The 25,868-nt window shown below is 32.5% G+C and overlaps 1 long non-coding RNA gene across 1 annotated transcript; it reads left to right on the forward strand.

Annotated features, from left to right (window-relative positions):
* Positions 1-1,583: 1,583 nt before the first annotated feature.
* On the forward strand, positions 1,584-4,958 carry LOC134245309 (uncharacterized). Its single transcript, XR_009987379.1, has 3 exons — positions 1,584-1,833; positions 3,923-4,007; positions 4,877-4,958. It is a non-coding gene; the product is annotated as an uncharacterized LOC134245309 (long non-coding RNA).
* Positions 4,959-25,868: the final 20,910 nt, after the last annotated feature.

Genomic DNA, 25,868 nt, shown 5'->3' on the forward strand with positions numbered 1-25,868 from the left:
TCAAAACTGTATTTAATATTGTTGATGGGTTTTTGTGTGAAATTTGTAATCTAACGTACTACAAAGACATTTATTAGAGAAATGTTTATAATATAATTCATCACATAAAACGTTTTTTTTTTTCTTTCCTTTTTTGTTTAAATATGTACGCAGATCCCCGTGTAGTAAACGCCTGCACTTTTCGCATGAAATTACAATGTAGGGTCCTAAATGCACATACATTATATTTAACAAACTTTAAAATTTTCAGCCATTTTTTTTCTCCAAAGGCCATTGCTCTAGATAAAGAAAAGTCTATCATATCTTACATGATTTTGTTTTCCTTAAGAACAATGGCTTTTAAAGTAGTGCATGCTAAGGCAATCTATTAAAAGAATTACATGTAATTGTATAATTAATTCATTGTATAATTGTCACGATTGTATTTTTGTGCAGTTTTTGTTGATTTCATTCTATAAAGGTATGAAGTTTGTCAATACTTCAACAAACATTTCTTTATCTATGTTGTACACTACTTTATTTTTATTTGCCGACATGCTACTCTTTTAAAAAAAAAAAAAAAAAACTTGCGTGGCTAATAGACTCGATCTTCAGGCCTGTAGGAAAGTAATTTCCGTTAGAGTAATAAACTAACCGAGATTTTATTTTACCAGATTTCTTAACGAAAAAAAAAAAATAAAGAAATACAGGGCGGGACCAGCTAAAGCTGTATGCATAAGTACAGCCCTGCACATCAACGAGTATATGACTTTCGACATAATCTTTCCCATGACTTCACTTATACCAATTACGACTAAAATACTGAATTAAAATACTGTTATATTTTCCTGCCTTTGATAAGATGTTAGTTTTGTTCCACCTAGAGATATAACTCTCCTAAGAAAAGGGTTTTTAACATTCTGATTCATTTAACAATTTTACGTGTTAAAATGATGTGGGAAATTTATTAGCTAAAGGCCAAGGAGTTTAAAGTACAATTAATGTACATGTAGCAATTAGAGAAAAGTCTAGCAGGTCCACCAGTAATATTGATAGCAGGCTCAAAATCTAATTAAACCCCGAAAAGGAGGGAGTTCAATTAGTAATTTAATCCCCCCCCCCCCCACACAAAAAAAAAAAAAACAACAATTTATTAGCAATGAATTATTAATCACCGAACTTTTCAATCATCACTATTGAAATAAAAAAAAACTGTTCTTGATAATCATATTATAATTGTAGCTCGTTTTCATGCCTTTTAGGATTCCTGTGGAAAGTTTACAATAAAAAAAATGTGCTTTTAAAAATTTAACATCTTTTGGTGTGACATTATAAATTCATAATCATGCATGTAACAGTTAAAAGAAGCGGGGAGAGGGGGGTTTACTTAATTTCAGCAAGGACGGCCACTACCAACAACCAAGCCCCGAAACCCATATCCCGAAGGCAAATAAGTTGAGGTGTCAAGCAAGAAACATTTTTTTTTCTGCTCTTGCCTCATGTATTTAACCGTTTTTTTCCTAAATATACAAGGCCTACACATCATATCGGCAAAAATATTTAGGAGCCCCTCTTTTTATTCCATGAAAAGGGGAAAACTTAATTTAATTCTAATATAAGGTCTCATAATCACACTTAATCATAGTGAATGTAAACAGTTTATATTTCCCATCCTGCATCGCTCTGTAGGCGCTTTATTTCATTGGTCAATTTCCCGAGGCGCCATTTTTGGAGGATCGAGAAGGACGAAGAAGAAGGTGTAAGCAGCTGGTAAATGTGAAAAGTTAAGATGGTTTCACCACCCAGTGTCTTTAAGACTGTGATAAATGCAATGGCCAACGATGAAGGATTAGTGTACGTATATTTTTGTTAACTTTTTACGGTAAATAGTTGTAATATTTGGCAACAAAAAATCTTCACTAGGCCTATCGGAGGCAACTTTTGTTATGACGCCATTTTGAAAAGTTGGATACCTAAGTTTTAAATTGTTAAGTGTATATATTGCAGAGAGAAAGAGAGAGAGAGATAAAAAAAAAATTGAGACAGTGATATAGCATAACTTAGATTATGGAGGCCCCAAAGGCACCGTGCATGTGCATGCTGTATGTTGTAAAATGGCAACGTTTCGCCTTTTATCATGTTTATTAAAATGTATGCTCCATATGTATGTTCTCTCTCTTTATATAAATGAATACTTTTCGGAATTAAAAAAAATATTATAACCCCGCTCAAATTATCCGGATGATAATAGTTTCACCGAGCATGGTTTCGTAGTTAAATTCAGACTGTAGAACATCCGGTTTTGAATACATGTGTTTTCTGACTTTTCGGATAGCCAACTCTTGTTTTTTGGAACTTACGACTTATGGCAAAGTATAAATTAAATATTTTTTGTTCAAAACTTTGATAAAAGCATCGATATTTTTACAAAAAGTGTCTTCAATCTCAGCTTATCCGATTATTCATGAAGGATATCCTCATCAGAACAGTTGGAATAGATTGTAGCGAATATAGCATAACCCTTAATCATATGCATGACGACGATATGGAGGAAAAATATACATAAAAAAGTGAATGTAGGTGAAAGCCTGTCCACTTTTCTGAAGAGATTAGGTTTGTTTTATTGTTTATTGAAATAGTTTACTGCTCAAAAGATTTTTTTTTGTAATGTCTAACCTGTTGAGATGAAGATGTAAAAAAAGAAAAGCCTAATAGTGAATTAATATTGATAGTATGTCAAGAAATGCAAATGAATCATCAGCTTGAATTATCAGTTTTTTCACAATTATTGACCTGAGTAGGTCAATGTATAGCGAATAATACATACTCTTTTCCATATCACATCCTAGCCCGAGACACCAATATCAGCCAGAGGGACAGAGGCCCTAGGGCTGATATTGGTCGAAGGTCTGATACAGGATGTGATGTGGAAAAGGGTATGTTTCATTATGTTTATTACAAACTTGGTAATAAAATACAGAACACTTCAAGTTGAGAAGATCAAGAAAATAAGTAAATAATCATGCACAATAAAACTACTTACATACATGTACATGTACACGGTATTGTCTTACTGAGCAAATTTAGCTGTCATTAGGTCAAAATTGCAAATAATAAAATGCTACTTTTATCTGTACATACGGGTAACTCTTGATGGCTTGAACTTCGATTTCTCGGAAGTTCTTGATCGCTTGAAGTGAGCCTCTGGTCCCGATTTTTTCCACTATATAACTAAGCAGATTTGCTCTTGATTTCTCGAACTCCTGATCTCTCGAAACCCTTGATCCCTCGAAGTCAAAATGCAGTCCCGCTGTGCTGTGAATTTTACCCTTGATACCTCGAAGTGGCTGTGTGTATACCAAGTTATAATGTTCAAACTTTTGCCATAATTGTATATCTGTGTGTCTGTCTGAGTGTCTGTTGTCAACTTAAACCTTCACCATAACTTTAGAACTATATGAGATAGTGGCTTCATATTTAGTATGCATACTCCACTAATGAAGTGCTTTCAAATGGCAACAAGGACAATGATTATGTGATCTTGACTGTGACCTGTATGCTAAAAAAAATTGCATTTTCAAACTTTGTTGCTGTGTTTCTCAAGCGCATCTTGTTTTTAGCTCTACTGGTCAGAGACCAGAAGAGCTTATGCGATAGTAATGCGTCCGGCGTCCGTCCGTCTGTCTGTCTGTCTGTCCATCTGTCTGCAAACACTACTCCTCCTTAAATTTTAGTCTGATTTCAATATAACTTGGCACACAAGTAGACTATACTAAGATACATAATTCTGTGCATCAGTTTTTGATAAGTACAAACCAGTAGAGCTACAGTCTCAACAGAGACTTCTGGTTATTTTTTCTTCCATCCCGGTTGTTGCTAATGCTATTACATAATTAGTTTAAATTAGAATGCAATAGTACCTAGACATGATTTATCATTTCAGAGAGAAGAAAACTGTGTGACTTTAAAAGAAAACCAGTGAGATAAAATCATAGAAAATGTATGATGATTCAGGATGTGATCATTTGGTAAGTGGTAATTCATTCATGATTAGTATGTATATGACAATTGCCTGAAAAAGAAAAGATTCTAAATTTTATTTAAATACTGAACTGTGAGCTACAAGAAGTTTTATGTAAAAGCTAGGGCTGAAACAATTTGCCCCCTCCATGTTATGTGTGTATTGCTATGATTGACAAACAATCAGTTCTCTAATACATACACTTCAATTAAACTTTGTCGTCTTGAACCTGAATTGAACAGGAAAAAACTCTGAGATCTCTCCAAAAATTTGAATGAAAAAAAGGAAATGCTTATTAACTGATTTCTTGCTGGTCAGTATTTTGATTACTTCAAGGAAGCTCTAAAAGCTGCACACTAAAGAGTTCTACTTTAATATCAGGTAGTTTTATGAAGTTAGAGTGATCTGCCCATAGATTAAGATTATGAAAAATGTTATTTTACAGTCAGTTAGATTATTTTTAATAGATTAAATTATTTTAATTAGCATTATTTAAAATAAAAAAAAATAGGAAATTAATTATTTTCATAAACTTTTCCAATGTAAGTAAACAGCAATGATTTCTGCTTACAGATAGTCCATTGTCTTTGAAAATTTCTTGGGGAAGTGAGGCACATACCATATGTTCTAAATGAATAAAAAAGGCTCATTATGCACATATTTATATGAAATATGATAGATTTTTTTCTCTCCAAGGAATAATTTCTGCAAGTCACTAAGTTTTTAGAGTTTCCTTTATTTTATAGATATTCAATAAAATTATTTGAAGTATTAAATTTTGGTAAATTTTATGATACTAAAAGGTTATATGGATGAAAAAACTGCATGCGTGTATGACAATAGGGCTTAAATTTTTAATGTCTCTTAATTTTTCAGTGACATTAAAACAGGAATTGTCATCACCAATAGACGAGTTTCACATTCTTAAGAGTTTTCTCCAATTGTCGGCGTATCGCTCATTTCCTCCACAATGTCCTTTGTAAGTTACTTGTTAATATTTTCAATCTTCAAAAATATTGGACAGTTACGATGTGTATTGCCAGAGTACGGGGGCAACATGAAAATCATAATGAATATGTTCATACAGATTTTATTTCCAAGATATTGTCCCTCAAAGTTGATACGGTTAAAGAGGGAAAACAGCGTCTTAAGCGGGTTGACCCCAGATCGACCCTGCGAAGGGGGATAACTTTTGTAAATGTGAAAGTCCTTTATGGTATATCATATAGATCTAAAACTGACTGAATTTTGATCAGCCAATTCATGAACATGATGAATGGATGTAAATAATGTTATTCAATATATGTAAAAAAAAAATTAAATTACTTGTTAATATATACATTTGTGGTATCTCTCCCATTGAAGTTTAAAAACTTGTTATTTATTTCTTAAATAAACTGAGCGTACATGCAATACCTGTATAAAATTACTCATAAGATACATGTATACTTAAACCATAATAAAATCATATGTGTCCAATGCAGCATATGATAAATCATTAACATACTAGTACATGTGTATATATACTGTAATACATATATATTGCATTATTTTTAGGTCCTATTCTTGGATGCCCTAAGACAGTGTCTACCCATCACTTCATCTGAAATCACTTGTTCTGTGCATATTTCTCTCTCAAACTTAAACTACAGAGAGCCTGTGGATAGAGGATGAAGAGTGACCTTGGACTAATTTTCTAGGTCAAAGGTCAGTATCAAAATCTACTGTATATCTTTGTTTAAAATCGTAGTCCAGAGTATATTTCTCCCCTGGTGTAATCTAGCTTTTGTGCAATGGGGTGGAGGGTCTGCAATGATCTTCAACCAATTTCTAGGTTGAATATCAAAATTTAAAAAAAAAATCTCTCCCTAATATTTTTGTTATTATAAAGGGTATGTTTTCTCTCAAACTAATCAAACTTAAAGCAGGGTTCTTGGTATGAGATACATGTAGTAATATATTCTCAATGACATAATAAGGCTGAAAACATTATTTATATTATGTTATTTTTTTTTCATTTATCAAAAAGCATTTATATTAAAGAGATACATTAAATGCTGAAATCATATGTATCATGGTCATGGAAAGTAATTATTGATATTGGTATATTAAAGGACATTGACTGATCTTTCAGATTTCTAAGTTATATTCAAGCATTATAATTCTGACATCATATATTTTGTATGAATATTGCAGATCATAGGTGATGAGAAGAAAACCAGGAAACTGATGTTGAAAGAAGTACTTAATGACCGTTATGAATGGACTTAAATGTGAAAGACTGTTCCATTGTTTATTTAAGATATTTGAATTTATTTAATATTTTGATATCATTGAAAAATACAGTTACAGTTTTTGTACATCAAATGAATTATTAAACATACAAAATGGTAATGCTTTTTTCTTTTACATGTAATAATTTTTTTTTTTGATAGATTTTTAAAAGAATACGCATTATTTCACATTGCTTCCTTTAGAAAAGTTAGGGAATCTTGAAGTTTCCCAGTAATTTCCACAAGGAATGGGACTCCAGATAATTCCACCAAGTTTCCGCCACACAGAAAGTGCTACACAAGTTCCATATAGTTTCCTGAGTCAAGGAAACTTCAGCAATCATAAGGTTTCACGAGCTTCCATGTAGTTTCCCATAAAAGAAAACCTTAAGATTCCATCAAGTTTCCATTCTATGGAAACCACTACGCTCATATTCCGTATGGTTTCCTGAGTCGAGGAAACTTAAGGAATCGTGAGGTTTCTCGAGCTTCCATGTAGTTTCCCGTATAAGGAAACCTAAAGATTCCATCAAGTTTCCATTCCACGGAAACCACTACGCTCAGATTCCATATGGTTTCCTGAGTCAAGGAAACTTAAGAATCGTGAGGTTTCCCGAGCTTCCATGTAGTTTCCCGTAAAAGGAAACCTAAAGATTCCACCAAGTTTCCATTCCACGGAAACCCCCTACGCTCCGATTCCATCAAGTTTCCTGATTCTGGAAACCAGTGGAATCTTCAGGTTTCCCATTACGGGAAACTACATGGATGTTCGGGAAACTTCAGGTGTACAGAGGTTTCCGTGGTTCGGGATACCTTATGGAATCGGAGCGTAGGAGGTTTCCGTGTCACGGAAACTTGGCGGAATAACCTAGCATCCGCTACGGAAACCACTGGGAAACATGATGTAAACTTGAAGTTTCCATGTGGATTCCATAAAGTTTACCATGATGGGAAACCACTTTTTTCACCCAGTGCATGTTAGAGCTAGATTCAAATTCCTTATTTCTATTATGGTAAACCGGTTAGTTTTTACAGGGATGGGTCTCTTCCCTTCGGACTTAGCATTCGGTAGGACTGGTTTTGGATTTTATTATTTTTTTTTTTACACATCTTTTGTACATCTGTTAGGTAGGCATTATTTTTCTATTGACAGTCATTAGCAAGATAGATTGTTAGTACACCAGTTTTTGTTGTAAAAATATTATGTAAATATCTTGTGCTATTGATAAAATATAAATGTTGCCATAATAAATACTTCTTAATTTCCAAACTCTTGTTATGAAAAAATCTTGGTTAAGTAAGCCACTTTCGTGACTTACTGAAATACAACAGGTTTATTTGGAAAGTAAGAACTTGGAATAAAACGCGAAGTTTACTATTATTGATAATGAAAATGTGTGTCATTTAATGAGTTAATTGAGAATAAAAGAGGTATTAATCATACGATCATGATCGTTACACAGGTATCGTTTAATGTTCAAATTGTATAGGTACCGTGTAGACGTGTTTCGAAGAACTTTTAAATAAAGAGTTTAGTTTACAGTAATGAAACATATGAAGATAACGAACAGTATTCAAGATCAAAAGTCCATAAAACAATACAAAACAGGAGCAGAGCAAACACGAACCCCCAAAACATCAGAGGTGGAATCAGGTGCCATGGATGAGTGTGCTTCCCCTGCCGACCGATCACAACCGCCGTGTGCTACTTGTCATGGTCAGGAAATAATGGAAAAACCTGCCGTCAATTCAGTGTATAAATGCATGTAATGGACTAACAATGAGTATGAAAAACATCAGTCAGCATTTGCCTCAAAGATAAATTGTATTTGCTGACAAAGCCATTGTATCGAGTAAGAACTTACGAAATTAAGATGTTTGTCAAGGTTGTAATGCCGTGTATTTTTTGTAAATTGTTGTTCTTCGACTCCAGGTTTCTCCTATGTGCGAACATTGTCATTCTTTTAAAATGCAATTTCTATCTCCATGTAAAACTTTGCAATGGAAAAGCATATACATGCCATTCTTTGAAAATCCCCTTAACATTTTTGTCTTGAACGGATAAACAACATAGTTCATTGATAACGAATAGTATCCAAGATCCAAAACTCATTCAAACAATACAAATCAAATACAAATTAGAGCAAAAACTGACTCTAAAACATCCAAGGTACCGGTAGTAAATGTATCAAGTGCCTCTGAGGTATATATTCATCCCCCGCAGACCGGTCATACCTTGTGTTCCTTGTCATGATCGAGAAATAACGAAAAAAAATCTGTAGATTATTCAGTGTGTAATTAATGGTCTAAAGTAAGTATGAAAAACGTCAGACAGCATTTGACTTAATAAATTGTATTTGCTGGTCATTATATCGACCATAGAACTTGAGAAGGGATTACTTAAACATGAATGCTGATATTCTTGTTTCATCAATTTGTTTGTCAATATCTTACCTCGTTTTAGAAATTGTTCATATGTAGAGTATGCTCTTACATAGTGATTCAACTGAAACCGTTCACGGTAGTTCGGATGGTAGAGCGCTCGCTCCGTGATCGGGAGTTCGAATCTCGGCGACTGACTTAAGTCGATAAAAAATGGGTAGCAACTGTACCTTTGCCATGCACTTGAAGTGAAAGTTGCGGGTCCTTCGAATGAGGACTTATAAACCAAGATCCCGTGTCAAGACAGGGATGATAAAAATCCCTCACAGCTCAATGGCCGTAGAAGCCGAGTAAAGGTCAAAATTTGAAGCCCTCTACCGGTACTTGGTAACGTCTCAATATACAATCAATCAATCGAATCAACTGAGATATAAAAACCCAATATGCAGATGATAAAATTATTTATTGCCGCATAAAAGTGGGAAGTTGAATATTTGAAAAGTTAAACACGTCGCGTTTGTCATAAAGCTTTGTTGTTAATTTACCATCAATCTTTTATTTAAGTAAAATATCCAAATACGAAATAGATTCTTCAGACTCTGTGGTATCTTTTATATTAGGATTATTAGAATATACCGTGTCGATACACGAATGGATATTACCATTGTCAATTAATACTTCAATATATCTAAATGTATAATGTTCTCCTATTGATACTCACATTGTACTGTATATAAGATTTACTTGATGAATCATTTTTAATAAATTGCAACGAGATTACTTAAATAAAATATTTTCAATAGCAAAATTCAAGATAGATCAACCTACTTTGATAAACACATTCAGTAACATGAATTTAATTCTAGACACAGGTACATGTACTAGGCATAATTAGGCATGGAAACAATTTTGTTCGCTTTTCAAATACATGTAAACAAGATCATGCTCATGTGACAATACATGTCAATTACCGACATATGAATATTTTGAATAAATTCTGCCTCATATGAATACAAAAATCTGACAAAGAAACAATGGTCATTCAAGATGCCATATATATTGAAATATAATCAATTAGGAATTATCAGCAGATTATTTGTAAATTATACATACAATTAACTAATTGATATTTGAAAGTGTGTATTTCAATGCAACAAACAAACATATCAAAACTTTAATATGTAGAAAGAAGAAAAACTAAAATTTCTTGGAGAATATCATTACCTCGTTTCATTCGCCTCGTGAACGTGGACCTTTATTAACTTCGTATGATAAAACGAAAAAAGTAGACAGTATTCAAATGACAAGAGATATATTTTACTTATCTATATACAATGAATCGTCAATTATGTACAGATAATTATAATTATATCAGTAAGAGAAATTGAGAATGTACTATGGGCTTGAAATAGAAACAGCAAGGAAAAACCCATAGGTCAGCCTTAATGCTTACGCAATTTCCTTTCTTAGAAAATTGAGAAATTTCTTATCGGAAAGTTTTCCAAAAATGGTTGATTTTGATCAAGAAAAGTAACTCCGCTATACTTAGACCCATCATATTATAAACATAAGTGCCCTTCTTAATGCATCACATAGAAAAGTATGTGTGTCTTTTGATTTCAAACTAGAAAAAAAACCCTGACATTTTTCATATGATAAACAATTTGTAACATGTTAATACATAGATATTTTGACCATTTTATTATACAGACAGAATATTATTAAAACCTTTCCTTACATGTCCTAAACTGAGAAAGCAATGGAGACTTCTGTTCACAAATACTTCGGTGTGCGCCTTTGAAATATTTCTTTTGAGACAGAAAGAAAATTTAATGAAACCAAATGTGTAAAATAAAATCGATCAAGTCAATCTTTGGTTTTTTTCTCTCAATCCCAGAAAAACTTTTTTCATTTGTATACATTAATTGCCTTTTCATTACGAGAATTTTTTTTTACTTTTACCCCTTGTAACATGTTTAATTTTCACTTGAAACAAACTAATATGATGAAACCGAATCTCGCAAATCGAAGCTTATGTTAAACCCAGAATGATCTAATACAAAGTCCCCGCACTGAAGGGTTAAATTTATATTTTTTCCTAAAATTCAACTCGACTTTATTAGTGAATAAAACCACGAAATAGTTTCTAATACATTTTCACAGATAAAAAAGAATAAGAGCTATTACAAGGTCAATATTATGTTACATGCAGTGGTTACATTATATCTCGTATAATTATGATGTTTTTAAATCATTATATAAATTTGTAAAATCATTATATAATATGGTTCAATCATTATCTGCATTACTATTGTAATTATATGAAGTGGTCGCATGCTTATATCCGGTGGATAAATCATTACATGCAGTTGTTACTTCATTTTACATGTTATGCAGTGGTTAAATCATTATATTGTGGATATGGCAGGTTGGGAGGGGATGCTCACTCTCTTATGACATCTAATTCCACCTCTGGTAATTTTAGAAGTCTGTGCTTACTCTTCTCAAGATCTGCATTGTTTAAATGGACATTGTGTTTAAATAACGTTTTATATATATATATAGTTTCAAAACAAAATGAAGAATCGGTACAGTTTTTTGTATATTTAAAAGTAAAAATCCAAAAATATTTTTAATATATAACAAACTAACATCTTAATATTAATATTAATATATTAATATGTTATATTAATATATTATATTATATTAATATATTATTATTAATATATTATTTAGCAGTAAATGTTTTGTGATATTTTTGGATTTTTACTTTTAAATATATATATATATATATATATATATATATATATATATATATATATATATATATATATATATATATATATATATATATATATATATATATATATATATATATATATTTCATGGAAGTTACAAACTAGCAAAGTTTAATACTGTGAATGAAAGCCCCTGAATGCACACTTGAAAACTTTCTAGAAAATAATTTTGGGATATCTGAAAAAGCTAAACCTTGGTTTATTTCACAGAGAGCAATATTTTCGCTAATGAACAGGAATATATTTAGTTAGTAAGTTAGAAAGTCCCTCTTGAGTATGATTGTCCTTAATGCACACTTGAAAACTTTCTAGAAAATAATTTTGGGATATCTGAAAAAGCTATACCTTTGTTTGTTTCACAGAGAGCAATATTCCCGTTAATGAACAGATATATATTTAGTTAGTAAGTAAAGTTTGTTTGTTTGTTTAACCTCCCACTTTTCAAAATGAACGTGAAAAAGTAAAATGTATATCAGTGCATTCAAAGAAGATTTTATTTTCTTTTCGCTTTCTATTGCTACTATGAATATGTAGTAAATCATATTAATACATGTACATGTATCATATTTTGACAATTTACACAAAATATTGTATTTCGAGAAGGCTACCAAGTATATCTAAGTTTCTGAACTCGTTTGTGATCCCTTTGACTCACTGCCAATACATTTTAAAAATGTTCTATTCATATCAGTAACGCAGAATACTTCCGGATTATATTATCATAGTTTCATGAGCTCAGGTCGATAAATCAAGGGTGTATATTGTTTTTGTCCTGTCTGTTTGTCCGTTTATCTGTTTGCCTGTCTGTTGTCAACTTTAATCTTCGCCATAACTTTTGAACCGTGAGAGATAAAGTCTTCATATTTAGTATGCATACTTCACTTATTAAGCTATTTTAAATGACACCAAGGTCAATGCCCTTGTGACCTTGACTTTGACCTATATGATAAATATAGCTTTTTCGGACTTTCCCCATAACGTTTGCACCATAGGAGATAGAGACTTCATATTTGGTATGCATACTCCACTAATTAAAAAAAAAACTCTCTCAAATAAAACCATGGTCAATGCCCTTGTAATCTTGACTGTGATCTATATGCTAAAAATAACTTTTTCGAACTTTGTTGCCGCTGGGCGCATAGTGTTTCACAAACACATCTTGTTTTCATTCTAAATGAGCCTGAATGAAGATGTGCATAGTTTATCAAAAAAGTTTTTTGAAAGCAACAATAAGATATATGGGAAAATGATAACCAAACTTTAATTCTTTGCCATTCTCAATGATTCAAATCATTCTTTTATCTTAATATGAAAACAGGACTTTTATGATACAAGTTGTCTTGAACAAACATGTCAATGTATGAAAAAATACTTAAGATGTCCAAAGTGATAAACAGGTCAATTCTTAAGCAACTAGTGTTCATTGTAACGGGGACCGTTACAGATGTTCCTCAAACGCTCCCCAACTCCCTTTTTGTGCCTAATTCCTGTAAGATATTTTTAAAAAATATGATCAGTATCGAAGGATTTCATAAAGAATTATAAAAGCTACAATGATATCAACAATAAGTTATTTAACGCATTGTACACACACGCACGTGCATGCACATGCAAGATGATCATGGCATGTTGTCTAAACAATTAACATATTTATATATCCTGAGAATCAATAATAAAAAAAATCTTTACAATATACATTTTACTGTTTTACAAATATATTGGTCATTTTGCATATTTTGCGCGTACGTGCATGCATGCATGTTCGTGAATTCAATTTTGATAGTAACATAATGTAGGAATCCATTATACTTATTCATATTCTAAATTCCATCCTCTTTTGTTGAAAACTAAGAAAGTTATAGGCATTTAAAGTTTCAGCCAATCAGACTGCAGCACAATGAGATTGCAGCATGCGCATGCTTTTCATTATAATTCTTATATACCATGCTGTAGATCTTCATAATGTATAACCATGTTGAAAATTTCAAAGGATTTTGTCGAAAAACAAGAAAGTTATTGAGACTTTAGTTTCAGCCAATCAGAGAGAAGCGCACGTGCATGCGCGTGAGGTCTTGCTATTTTGACCATGCCCGCTTGTCTATGCTTCTAATATATCCTTATATTACGAGTTTCAAAGCATTTCATAAAAAAATTAAAAAGTTACGTATATATCAATCATATTGGACATTTCTGGTGTTGCACGTGCGCGCTCTTGCAAGCTCACGTGCATACGCATGCTTTCATGATAATTCTTACATATCAGGCTGTAGATTTCCCTAATATAATACTATATTCAAAACTTCAAAGGATTTAATCAAAAAACGAGAAAGATATTGATACTTTAGTTTCAGCCAATCAGAGCGAAGCGCACGTGCATGCGCGTGAGATCTTGCTATTTTGACCATGTCATCTTATCTCCCGTGCACAAAATCGGTAAGAAAAAAACCCAATTAATAATAACTAGAGCAAAGCTCGTTGCAAAGCAACGAGTAGGTCTTCCGTCCTGTTTGACCGGAAGTAACGTTTCCTTTTTTTTTTAAAAAAAAAAGAGTAATGACGTCTCCGATTATTTAAATCTTCCAAATATGTTTTAATTATTGCAGAACTAAGCTAAAATTTCCCAAAAATATGTCAAAAACGCCAAAGTATGCATTTTTTGACTACTTCCGGTTTGGCCGGAAGTGACATCACCGGACGATTTTGACGATTTTAATAGATTTTACTTGACATTTTGAACAACTATGCTCTTTTGATGTATTGCAAATTCTCAATACTTTTTGAGATATCAAGAAAAAATTTGGCCCCTTTAGATCCCTTATTTTAGGGGTCAGCCCTTTTTCAAGGTATCAATTAGATCTCAAGATTCTTCACAATTTTTGTTCTATATGTTTACACAAAATATTTCTAAATAAAAAGATATCATAGAAAAGGAGTTAGAAATTTTGAAATTTACAAAAGGACTGTTTTCGGGCCATAGCGAGCGTCGTCGCTTCGTACTTCCGGTGACAATGATATACTCAATTCACTTCTCCAAAAGTTGCTCTATCATCACTGAAAATTTCATACTTCAAAATATTATCATATTTCATACTTGAGAACATTGCCGCACAAAGTGACCCTCTAAAAAGGAAAAAAATCGCGAAGATCTCCGAAACGGAAGTGACGTCATCGAAATAAAAAAAAATTCTTGATTTTTTGATGTTCTATCAGACCTGAAAGTTTCACGAAAATCCGTCTCCGAGAACTTGCATGCACAAAATCGGTAAGAAAAAAATACTAAGAAAAATAGTGGAAAAGAAACCTAAGAAAAACAATGAGGTCTTCCGCTGAAGACGGAAGACCTTAACTAGAGCAAAGCTCGTTGCAAAGCAACGAGTAGGTCTTCCGTCCTGTTCGACCGGAAGTAATGTTTAATTTAAAAAGAATAAGTACTGATAACTCCAGTGATTTAAATCACTCAAAAGTATGTTGATTATTGCACAAATAAGCCAATTTTGGCTACTTCCGGTTCCACCGAAAGTGACGTTGATGACCGAAAAATTAAGTTTTGTGCTTCCAGTGACATATATTACCCCAAAACGAGTCAATAACGGCAAAAATATGCATTTTCTGACTACTTCCGTTTGGGAAGCTTTTCCTTTTTTCGAGCCATGGCCGGAAGTGACGTTATAGGACGTATTTTGACGATTTCAATAGATTATACTTGACATTTTGAACAGCTTAAGTTCTTTGATGCATTACAAATTCTCAATACTTTTAATGATATAAGGAAAAAACTTCTGGCCCAATAGATCCTTATTTTAGGGGCCAGCCTTTTTTTCGGGATATCATTGAAAAGACCTCGGAATTCTACACTAGTCTTCTTTGTTCTATATGTTTTAACAAAATGTTTCCAGGTAAAACGATATCGTAGAAAATATGCTAGAAATTTTGAAATTCGCTCTATGACTTTTTTCGGGCCATAGCGAGTGCCGACGTGCGGCACTTCTGATAAAAATGAAATACCTTACGCATATCTATAGATATAGGTCTATCATTCCTGAAAGTTTCATGTTTCTAACTAAAGCTGTTTACGAGAAAATCTGAAGACAAGGGGACCCTTTGAAAATCAAAAAATCGGAAGTGATGTCACCAAATCGAAAAAAAAAATGTATAAGGTTCAAGTAATGTTACATAAGTACTGAAAGTTTCATGGGAATCCATCTAGCCGTTTTCGAGAAAACGCGTGCACAAAATCGGTAAGAAAAAAAAGAATAACTAGAGCAAAGCTCGTTGCAAAGCAACTAGTAGCTGTCCTGTTTGACCGAAAGTAACTTTCATTTTTCAAAAAAATGAGTAATGACGTCCAAAAATAGTTTAAATCCTCCAAATCAATGTTAATTATTGCAAAATTAAGCCTTTTTTGCTACTTCTGGTTTGATCGGAAGTGACGTCGACGGCTGGAAAATTAAGCTTTATGCTTCCAGTGACAGATGTTACTGAAAAACATGTCAAGAACGGCAAAAATGGGCATTTTCTGACTACTTCCAGTTTGACCGGAAGTGACGTAGCCGGACGTATTTTGACGACCCCAATAGATCAAGCTTGACATTTTGAACAACTTTGCTTCTTTGACATATTACAAATTCTTAATACTTTTTGAAATATCAAGGAAAAACTTTCGGCCCCTCTAGGCCCCTAATTTTAGGGGCCATCCCCTTAACGTTGATATTCTTTGAAAGATCGTGACATTCTTTACAACTTTTGTCTTTACAAAATATTAACATGTAAAAAGATATTGCAAAAATGTGTGAAAAATTTTTAAATCCTCGATAGGAAAATTTTTTCGAGCCATAGCTAGCGCCGACGTGCTGCACTTCCGGAGAAAAGGAGAGGTGTGTGTCACATCAGCACGTGTTGCTCTATCATCGCCGAAAATCTTATGTTTCTGTCTAAAAGCATTTTAGAGAAAAATGATGGACAATGAGACCCCCTGAAAATCACTAAATCGCGGAAATCTCAAAGCCGGAAGTGACGTCATCAAATTAAGAAATCATATATCAAGTTTGTTTGATGTTCTATCAGTCCTGAAAGTTTCATGAAAATCCAGCGAGCCCTTTTCGAGAACTCGCGTGTACAACATCGGTAAGAAAAAAACAAAATAAATAACAACTAGAGCAAAGCTCGTTGCAAAGCAACGAGTAGGTCTTCCGTCCTGTTTGACCGGAGGTAAGTTACATTTTAAAAAAAAAGAATGAGTAATGACGTCCAAAAATGGTTTAAATCCTCGAAATCTATGTTTTATAGCAAAAGTAAGCCATTTTTGCTACTTCCGGTTTGACTAGAAGTGACGTCAACGGACGGAAAATTAGGTCTTATGCTTCCAGTGACATATGCTACAAATAAGTTGTCAAGAACGGCAAAAATATGCATTTTCTAACTAATTCCGGTTCCGGAATTGACGTCACCCGACGTATTTTGACGACCCCATTAGATGAAGCTTGACATTTTGAACAATTTTGCTTCTTTAATGTGTTACAAGTTCTCAATAATTTTAAACATTGAGAAAAAACATTATGTAAGGGGCCATCTCTTTTTTCTAGATATCATTTGAAAGATCATGTAATTCTACACTTCTTTTGTTCTGTATGTTTTAACAAAATATTTCTTGGTAAAAAGATATCGAAGGAAAGGTGTTAGAAATTTTAAAATTCTCGACAAGCCCTTTTTCGGACCATAACGAGCATCGGCATGCAGCACTTCCGGAGAAAATGAAATATGTATGTCACATCTACATATATTGTTCTATCATTGCTGAAAAGTTTCTATCCTAAGCCATTTTTGAGAAAACTCGCAGACAAACTGACCCTATAGGATTCACTAAAATGCAAAAATCTCGGAACCGGAAGTGACGTCATCAAAACAAAAAAATATATATATATATATATATATATATATTTTGTTCTATCAGTCCTGAAATTTTTATGAAGATCGAGCAAGCCGTGTTTGAGAACTCGCGTGCACAAACTTTGTAAGAAAAAAAAATAAAAACTGTGGAAAAGAAACCTAAGAATAACAGAAAGGTCTACCGCTGAACACGGAAGACTTTGATGATAAAAATAGTGGAAAAGAAACCTAAGAATAACAAGAAGGTCTTCCGCTGAAGATGGAAGACCTTAATAATATATAAGAAGAAAAATGAAAAAGAAACCGAAGAATAGCAAGAAGGTCTTCCGCTTTCAATGAGTATATTGATAAAAGTATCGATTTGGGTAGAAGGAAAAAGTAAGCTAGGTTGATTCAAACGTTTTTGACAATATGTGTTTTTGCAAGAATTAAAACAGAAAAAAATGTTTTACAGATCTCAATATAACATGTATTCAATGACCTTAGTCACAAGATATTTACTCATTGATAATGGAATTCAATAGAACCCATTAACTTTCTTGGTATCAGTTTGGCCCACATATAAAAAACACGTGACAAATAATGTCCGTGTAGGAAAACTGAATCTGAAACCAACTTGTTTTATTTAGATCAAAAAGTATGGCTGGCATGTCATTCTGGTCTCCTCATTTACGGAGTGCTGCTCGTCATAACCTTCATTACAACACATTTTATTCCAATTTAACATACAAATGCGTTATTTTGTAATCATTAAATAATATATACATATATATGTGTGTCTAATTTACATGTTTCCATTCCTAATCCTACGTTCTGCACGAGCGGTAGAGTAAATGGTTTGTGACGTTCAACGAGTGTAATTCTTTTTCAATTGAACTTTCAGTAATTGCAAAGTAAAATTCTTGGTTATCTGAGAATTAACAAGGAAGAAGTAGACAAAATACATGTAATCATTTTAACCCCTTGACCGTTTCACCTTTCTTAATAAATATTTTAAAACTTGTCTTGTGTCCAGTAACTAGAATTTTAATGATTGGTGAAGACAACGAAATTACAAACTATGAAAAACTGTAGACTACAGAAGTGGGATCAGGTATATAAGATTATAAAGCATTCCTTGTCGATCGACAAGCAAGAATGAACAATTCCGACTTACCCTAGATTTTTAGTATACTTTGTCATTTAAATTTTCATGTTGAAATCACATATCTAGAATCATCATTCTGATATTTTCTTGTGGTCATATTACAAATAAATATATAACTTGGGTTTTTTCAAAAAAAAAATTTTTTAATATCCTATAAAACCTTCTTAATCTCAAAATGTAACAATTTATATATCAAGTAAAAGTATTTATTAATTAAAAAGAAATAGCCTGTTCAATATAGCAAAACATTATATGATTTCGCTACCTGCATAAATGAACCGATGACGTAACTTATTTTCGGAAGAAAGAATGACCAAACAGAAATAGTCTACTAAGTTAATTATATCCTTGGTATTCTCGACAGATTTGACTTAAATTAAAATTAAAAATTTTCATAGACCTGGAGAATCATGTCCCGCTAAATAAAAATGGTAAATTCTTATAGACTTTTTTTAAAAAATCGTAGCCCTCTTAATTGTTTCAAGTTGAAATTGTCCAGCTACGCTAAATAAAAACTTTCTTTCACGCAGTTCGAGATTTATTTGATTTTCTTGAAAAATATATTCATTGTGTAGAAACGGACTAGGGAAAAGTGCGTTACCCTAGTCCAAGATGGCGACAAGCAAATACGCTTCGATTATTTTGCACTTAGTTTCAGCGTTATACAGACTTGTATTATAAATTTTGTTAAAATCGAATTATTTCGTACAGAAGAACACAACTATTGCAAAACGTTGGCATGACATGCGCTGAATAAAGCCAGATTGCGAATACAAAATTTGAGCATGATTAGGGTAAAGTAAATTTTAGATTAGGGTAAAGATATTCTGAGCTTTTTGGGTGACTAGGGTAAAGTACGTGTAAAATATAATTTTCCTTGTTTCAGGACTTAAAACATCCTATTTCTAGGGATGTTTACTCATTCTAGGCAACTCATCCTACTTCTGTAATTGCCAGGGGTCCGTGTTTTATACCCCGTCCACAGATTTATATTGTTTGTGGTTTTCAGTGATAGATCACTGTTCGTTACCCTACATTTTTCATTTCAAGCAGACTCGACACACACTCTGGGCCTTTTCGTAAAGTCATTTCACAAAACATCATGAAACGGAAAAATTCTGGTTTTAAAATGAACCGAGAGCAATAACGAATTACTACTTCTTGCAGTTAGTTCATGATCCTATTTATGGACATAATATAACAAAATAAGTAGGAAAAACAACACTCTTTTGATTTAGAAGCAGCGAAAATATTTTCAAACATCTACAGATCATTTATTTAAAAATTATAAAGAAAGGGGGGTATTTATTCATTTATTGTATTGACGTGTGCATAATGGCCAGAAAATTTGTAGTATTCTTACACTGGATCTATGATCGAGAAACGATGCGAAAAAGTATCATTGCTGTATCTACTGAGGTAACTGGCAAAGCATTTCTTCGAGAGAGAGAAAATAAATCTATATTCGGGGTTCTGATTCTTAAAATTTCTGTTTGTAAGGTGTTTCTTTAAAGGTGTTTCTTTGACAAGTTGAACACCTGTGAAAAGTTTCTGTTTTTGTAAACAGGGGACGAACATTTTGTTAATGTCGACGTTTTACCGTGTTCAACTCTGTACATATCACTGAGTACGGACTGATAATACTGTTGAGTTGGTTTTGCTTTCCCAAATTTCTATACTATAATTTTTCTGGACTGTAGTTTGAATATATTTTATTAAAACACAAAATTTTTTTCACTTCTCATAAGTACATGTACATGTATTAAGGATAAAATTTGCTTTGCAAGGATGTATCAATTATAAACACATCCCGAAATTCCTAGTTTCAATAATTTCCAGATTTATAGAGTAAGTTTCTAAAGTTATATTTCCGTGTGAAAGGCTATAGTAACATAGGTAAAACTCCAAAGTCCGATGATGCCGCCAGTCCGATGGTCTGCGCGAGACCCCGATGGTTTGTTGTCGCATATCAGTCACAATATTTTGCCGAAAATTGGAGAAAACATTAACATCAAATGTGTGTCTAAGCACCTTTAAAGTTGCATAAAAGTATTTAGAATAGCACAAATAAAATCAGTAGTATTAAATCTTTAAATAAATTAAGAACTATTCGAATAAAAAGTTTTTTAAGGGGAGCCGAGGTATTGACTTCGACTACTTAATGACATCACATTTGTCAATAAAACATATGGAGAGAACGAACAGTATTTAAGAACAAAAGTTCATAAAACAATTACAAAATAGGAGCAGAGCAAACACGGACCTCCAAAACATGATCGAAGGTGGGATCAGGTGCCATGAAGGAGTGAGCATCCCATGCCAACCGTACCGTATCGGTATTAGAATGGAAACTACCATTGTTAATTGACAATACGTCGTCAAACAAAACAAAACAAATAAAAAAAAATAAAACAAACTCAAAACCATTTTTGTAGATATTGATACAGCTATGCCCATCATAATACAATGTCTAAAAAATGTTTTATTTATATACAATTACTGTTATATAACCTTTTTAAAATAGAGATACATGTTAAGTACGTTAGACGATTAATTTTGCTTCCATGATTTCTATGCAGGGTAAAAAATACTACCTTAAAAAGTAACAGTATTTGAATATTCCAGAAAGCCTTTCTCAACTTTATTAATTGTATGAAACAGTTGTTCTGTGTACATTTAGTTTGTATAATAAATAACTTTACCCTTGTCTCGAAAAAACTTTACCCTAATCGTAAAGAAACAGTTCTAAGACTTTACCCTAATCTACGGCAAAACTTCGTCACGCATTTTCTGGTTAATTACGCAGAGTTAAATGTAGTCTCCTTCTGATCAAGAAAAACTGATGCTGCAAAACAAATTGGTGCAAAATAAAGTAAGGTTTCTCATTAGTATTCACCGATATTTATTCATGGATATTTGAAGCGTAGGAGCTTTACCCTAGCTACATAGTCTGTTTCTACACAGTGATATTGTTGTTCCCCTACTAAACAGTCCCTATATAATTTCTTACTTTAAAAAGTCCAACAGTTCGACTGTTTTCTCCGACTGTCGGTCCATGAACTGTTAATATAGTCTGTTTAAAAAGACCGTTTTTCGCTGACGTCAAAAGGCGCTAAATTAAGTTATCTTTACATTCGGTTTTGAAGACATCTTTAGTCAGTAAATAAATGATACTTGTTTTGCAAATACATTCGAGATTCTTTAAAAATAATGCGGTACACAGTGTTATTTTCGCCCAGCTTTGTTTTCGCCCTTTCACCCTTCACAACAATTTGATCCCGTTTTAAATTCACCCATTCACTGTATTTTGAAAGAAATTATACTGTATTCTTTAATTGTGCCCCTTTCTAAGTTCGCCCAACCGAGGTTAGGGCAAAAGGTAGGGCGAATGGGGCGAAAATTTCCCTGTATTCAGTAAACGATGCAAAACAAATTATCGTGTTATTTTGAGAGCAGCTACCTTATTATATATTTTGGAGATTTTGAGAAACCCAGTCTTATGTAGGCCTATTGATAAAAATTGGTAATGTAAGAAAAAATGCATATGGGGTTATTCTTAATACTTTTTCAAAGGGTAGATAGGAAATCTTAAAAGGTATACCGGTAACAACAAAAGAGAATTAATGTAGATAAAGAGCTTTACAAGCTCAAGGTAAAAGACAAAAGAATATAACGTTCTTTCTGTGGACTGATCCTTATTTCTCCTTCTACATATTCTCTATTGAAATTAAAATCAAATCGTAAATGTATCCCATCCAATTAAATGACATAAAATAAATTACGTTTTCATGTCAGGTAAAAATTAAAAGAATTAAAAGAAAAATAAGAGGTGGGATCACGTGCCATGGAGGAGAGAGCATCCTTTGCCTACCAGTCACATCCGCCCTAATGTTTCTTGTCACGATCGGGAAATAACAGAAAATCCGTCTACAATTCAAATATAATGGTCTGACAATCAGTGTAAGAAAGTCAGACAGTATTTGACTAATTTTTAAATTGACTTTTGATATTCTTTTTTCAGCATTTTGTCTGTCAATAATTTACCTCTATTTAAATATTGCTCATACGTACAGCATGCTCTTGCGTATCGAATAAACTGAGATATATATACCCCGTATACAGTCAACGAAGGTATATTGCTGAGTAAGTAAGGGAAGTTGATGATTGAAAAGTTAAAGTCATCACGTTTATCATAAAAAATTGACATTTAGATAAACCTATAGCGTCTTTTTCAAGTAAAATTTCTAAACAAAACATAAAAAATAGAAGCTTTTACCCTCACCGACACCACACCATGAAAGCATGCATGAGCTCTTTAACATATTTGGGCGTTCAATATTCCATGTGGTCACTTTTGGCATTCACATTTGAGTACATATTAAATGTCCATTCTTAATATCAAAACCTGAGGTAAAATATAGGACATTACAATAAAAATGCTTTTCTTAGTGTGTGTGACAAGGGCACGTGTATGTACTGGGTAAATGACTTGTGACAAGATGCATCTTGGAAGAAAAAAAACTAATTCATTTACATAATTTAATTCCATATCCTACTAGATAATGTACCGAGATAGTCTAAAACTTCAATCAATTATTTCAAAATGGCAAAAATAGAAGCCTGATCTTGAAGATTTAAAGAATATATTAGACCTCTATAGACGTATGTATAGTGTAGAGAAGACATTGAAGTTTTGCCAGAATGGATAAAAAGAGAAAAATGGATGTAAAAATCTCTTGCATATCAATCAAAGGGCAAAAACCATAACTCCTTCTGAATTTTATTACTGGTTTACAGCTCTTCGCAAGCAAAGCAGGCTATCACAATTGAATAAATTAGTAAAGCTCAGTATCATAAATAAACACAAACGTTAAACAAATGTTATATATACTACAAGTGGTAATCCGACATTTCCCTTTTCCAAAGAAGATATTCTGATAATTTCTTTTTTCCTTTAATTGTTGTTCTGACTTCGTAATCTTTCTCTTTGTCCCGAGGAAGGGACGGGGTGTCCCCGAATATTTGACATTTTATTTTTTTTTTAATTCGTGTCAAATTTGGTGCTTAAAAATTTTAGCACTAAAAATGACTACATAGCGATATTTTTACATGTATGCGTGTTTATGTATGTGGAGAACTTTAAAACGTTTAAAATTTATCTCATCGACACCGAAGGTTTATTTGTTCTACTTGAATATGTGAACTTTTGAATAAGTACGACAATCTTCCTTGGTTGGATTGGGGGACCCATTCCAACCACGGACGACTGTTTTTCTTGTTTCAAAGTTCGCATAGGTAAATAGAACAAACTTTCGGTGTCGATGAGATCAGTTTTAAATGTTTTTTAAGTTCTCTTAAAATTGGACAGAACCGTATCTCCTTTAAAGTAAATAACAAGTTGCTGTCATTTAAAAAAGGGACTGCAATACGTGGACCATACGCATGCGTTTCTAACCGATATTCAATTAAAGACAATTTTTAAGTTTCTGAATATTCATGTAGATTCGTTCACATTTTCTACAATGATCTGCCTACTTTGACTGATAATATTTTCATAACAAACTTGTTAAATTTTATCTCCGATTGGCCTATAGTTTTGTCATTTTAAAAAAAAAACTATGTTGATACATGTAACGCACCCAAAACGGCTGCGACTTGACATCTGTTCTGGATTTGTATGGAAGAAATCTACCATAAGAAAAATAGATCTAATGACACACGTGTAGCACAGCTCTGTAGTACGCAGATTTTTTTTTCGGAGACCCCCTCCCCCACATGGAAAACTGTTGCAACAGGCCGGTATCAAACTTTACTTGGATTGCTGTATATCAAATTATATTACCAACCTTGATGCACAAAACTAATACCGGTGAAGACTTGTTCTTTTAAAACCTAGAACAAGTCGTTGAATGAAGTTTTTAATTCAAGTTGTTAAGTTACAATATGTATCTATATACTACAAGTTCTTTTTTAAAATGCTTGCGCCATAGAATCAATGTTTAGTTTGTACATAAAATATAATTATGCATAATAGCATCCGCCAATGAATATATAGATACGATATGCAAATTTAAAAGCGAGATTTGCCAATGAAAGGCATATTCTATTTCGAGTAGGGCGAATTATTCTAGTTGTCCAAAGGGTGAACTCTCTAGCATTCTCGCGCATGCGTAGTCTGACTTTTGGCATCCGGTTAAACCTCGCTTAAATATTTACTGCATTATATGTCGTATATGCTTTTTGTATTTAATAGCCATATAGAATAAGATACCCTTGATGATAATTATGAAGAAACATAAATCTGCAAGAGAATTTAAATCCGCGTTGACCATATCACCCTTAATGAAAAAAAATGTGGATTTATTTTCTATATTAAGCCTAGACATTTATTTGTATATTGAAGAGAAAGTTTTCAAAATGTCATTGCTCGTAAAAATATGTATCATTATTAAGTGCTTAAATTGCAATGAGGAAATAAGCATAATAAAAGAATTAATTTAAGATAACTCTTAAAGAATTCATGTTGTTGATTAAATATTTTGTGCTTAGTTTATAATGCATTCCTATAAACTCAATTAAATAATTGAATTTGAATTCAGATATTTTTCAGATTTGAAAATAAAACTTTAATTTACAAACTCATTTTAATTAAATAGTAATTAAATAGCAAATACTAGCAAAACGTGATAGTGAAAAAAAATCCACAGATCCACAGAAAATCCACACAATCCACAGATCACGCCGCGGGACCATAAAACTAAGACGAGCTCACTTTCCTCACTTTATCTCCAACTGATGTCTTTGGTAAAACCGAGACCATCGGACTTTGGCATCACCATCGCACTTTGGAGTCTTATATATATATATATATATATATATATATATATATATATATATATATATATATATATATATATATATATATATATATATATATATATATATAACTATAACTAACATTATTTTAACACAATGTCCATTTAAACAATGCAGATCTGGAGAAGAGTAAGCACAGACTTCTAAAATCACCAGAGGTGGAATTAGATGTCATAAGAGAGTGAGCATTCCCTCCCAACCTGCCATATCCACAATATAATGATTTAACCACTGCATAACATGTAAAATGAAGTAACAACTGCATGTAATGATTGATCCACCGGATATAAGCATTCGACCACTTCATATAATGACAATAGTAATGCAGATAATGATTGAACCATATTATATAATGATTTTACAACTTTATATAATGATTTGAAAACATCGTATACGAGATATGATGTAACCACTGCATGTAACATGATATTGACCTTGTGATAGCTCTTATTCTTTTTATCTGTGAAAATGTATTAGAAACTATTTCGTGGTTTTATTCAATAATC

Source organism: Saccostrea cucullata, unplaced genomic scaffold (genome assembly GCF_032062105.1).
Source record: "Saccostrea cucullata isolate Sc308-1 unplaced genomic scaffold, CSIRO_AGI_Scuc_v1 ctg2088, whole genome shotgun sequence".
NCBI lineage: Eukaryota > Metazoa > Mollusca > Bivalvia > Ostreida > Ostreidae > Saccostrea > Saccostrea cuccullata.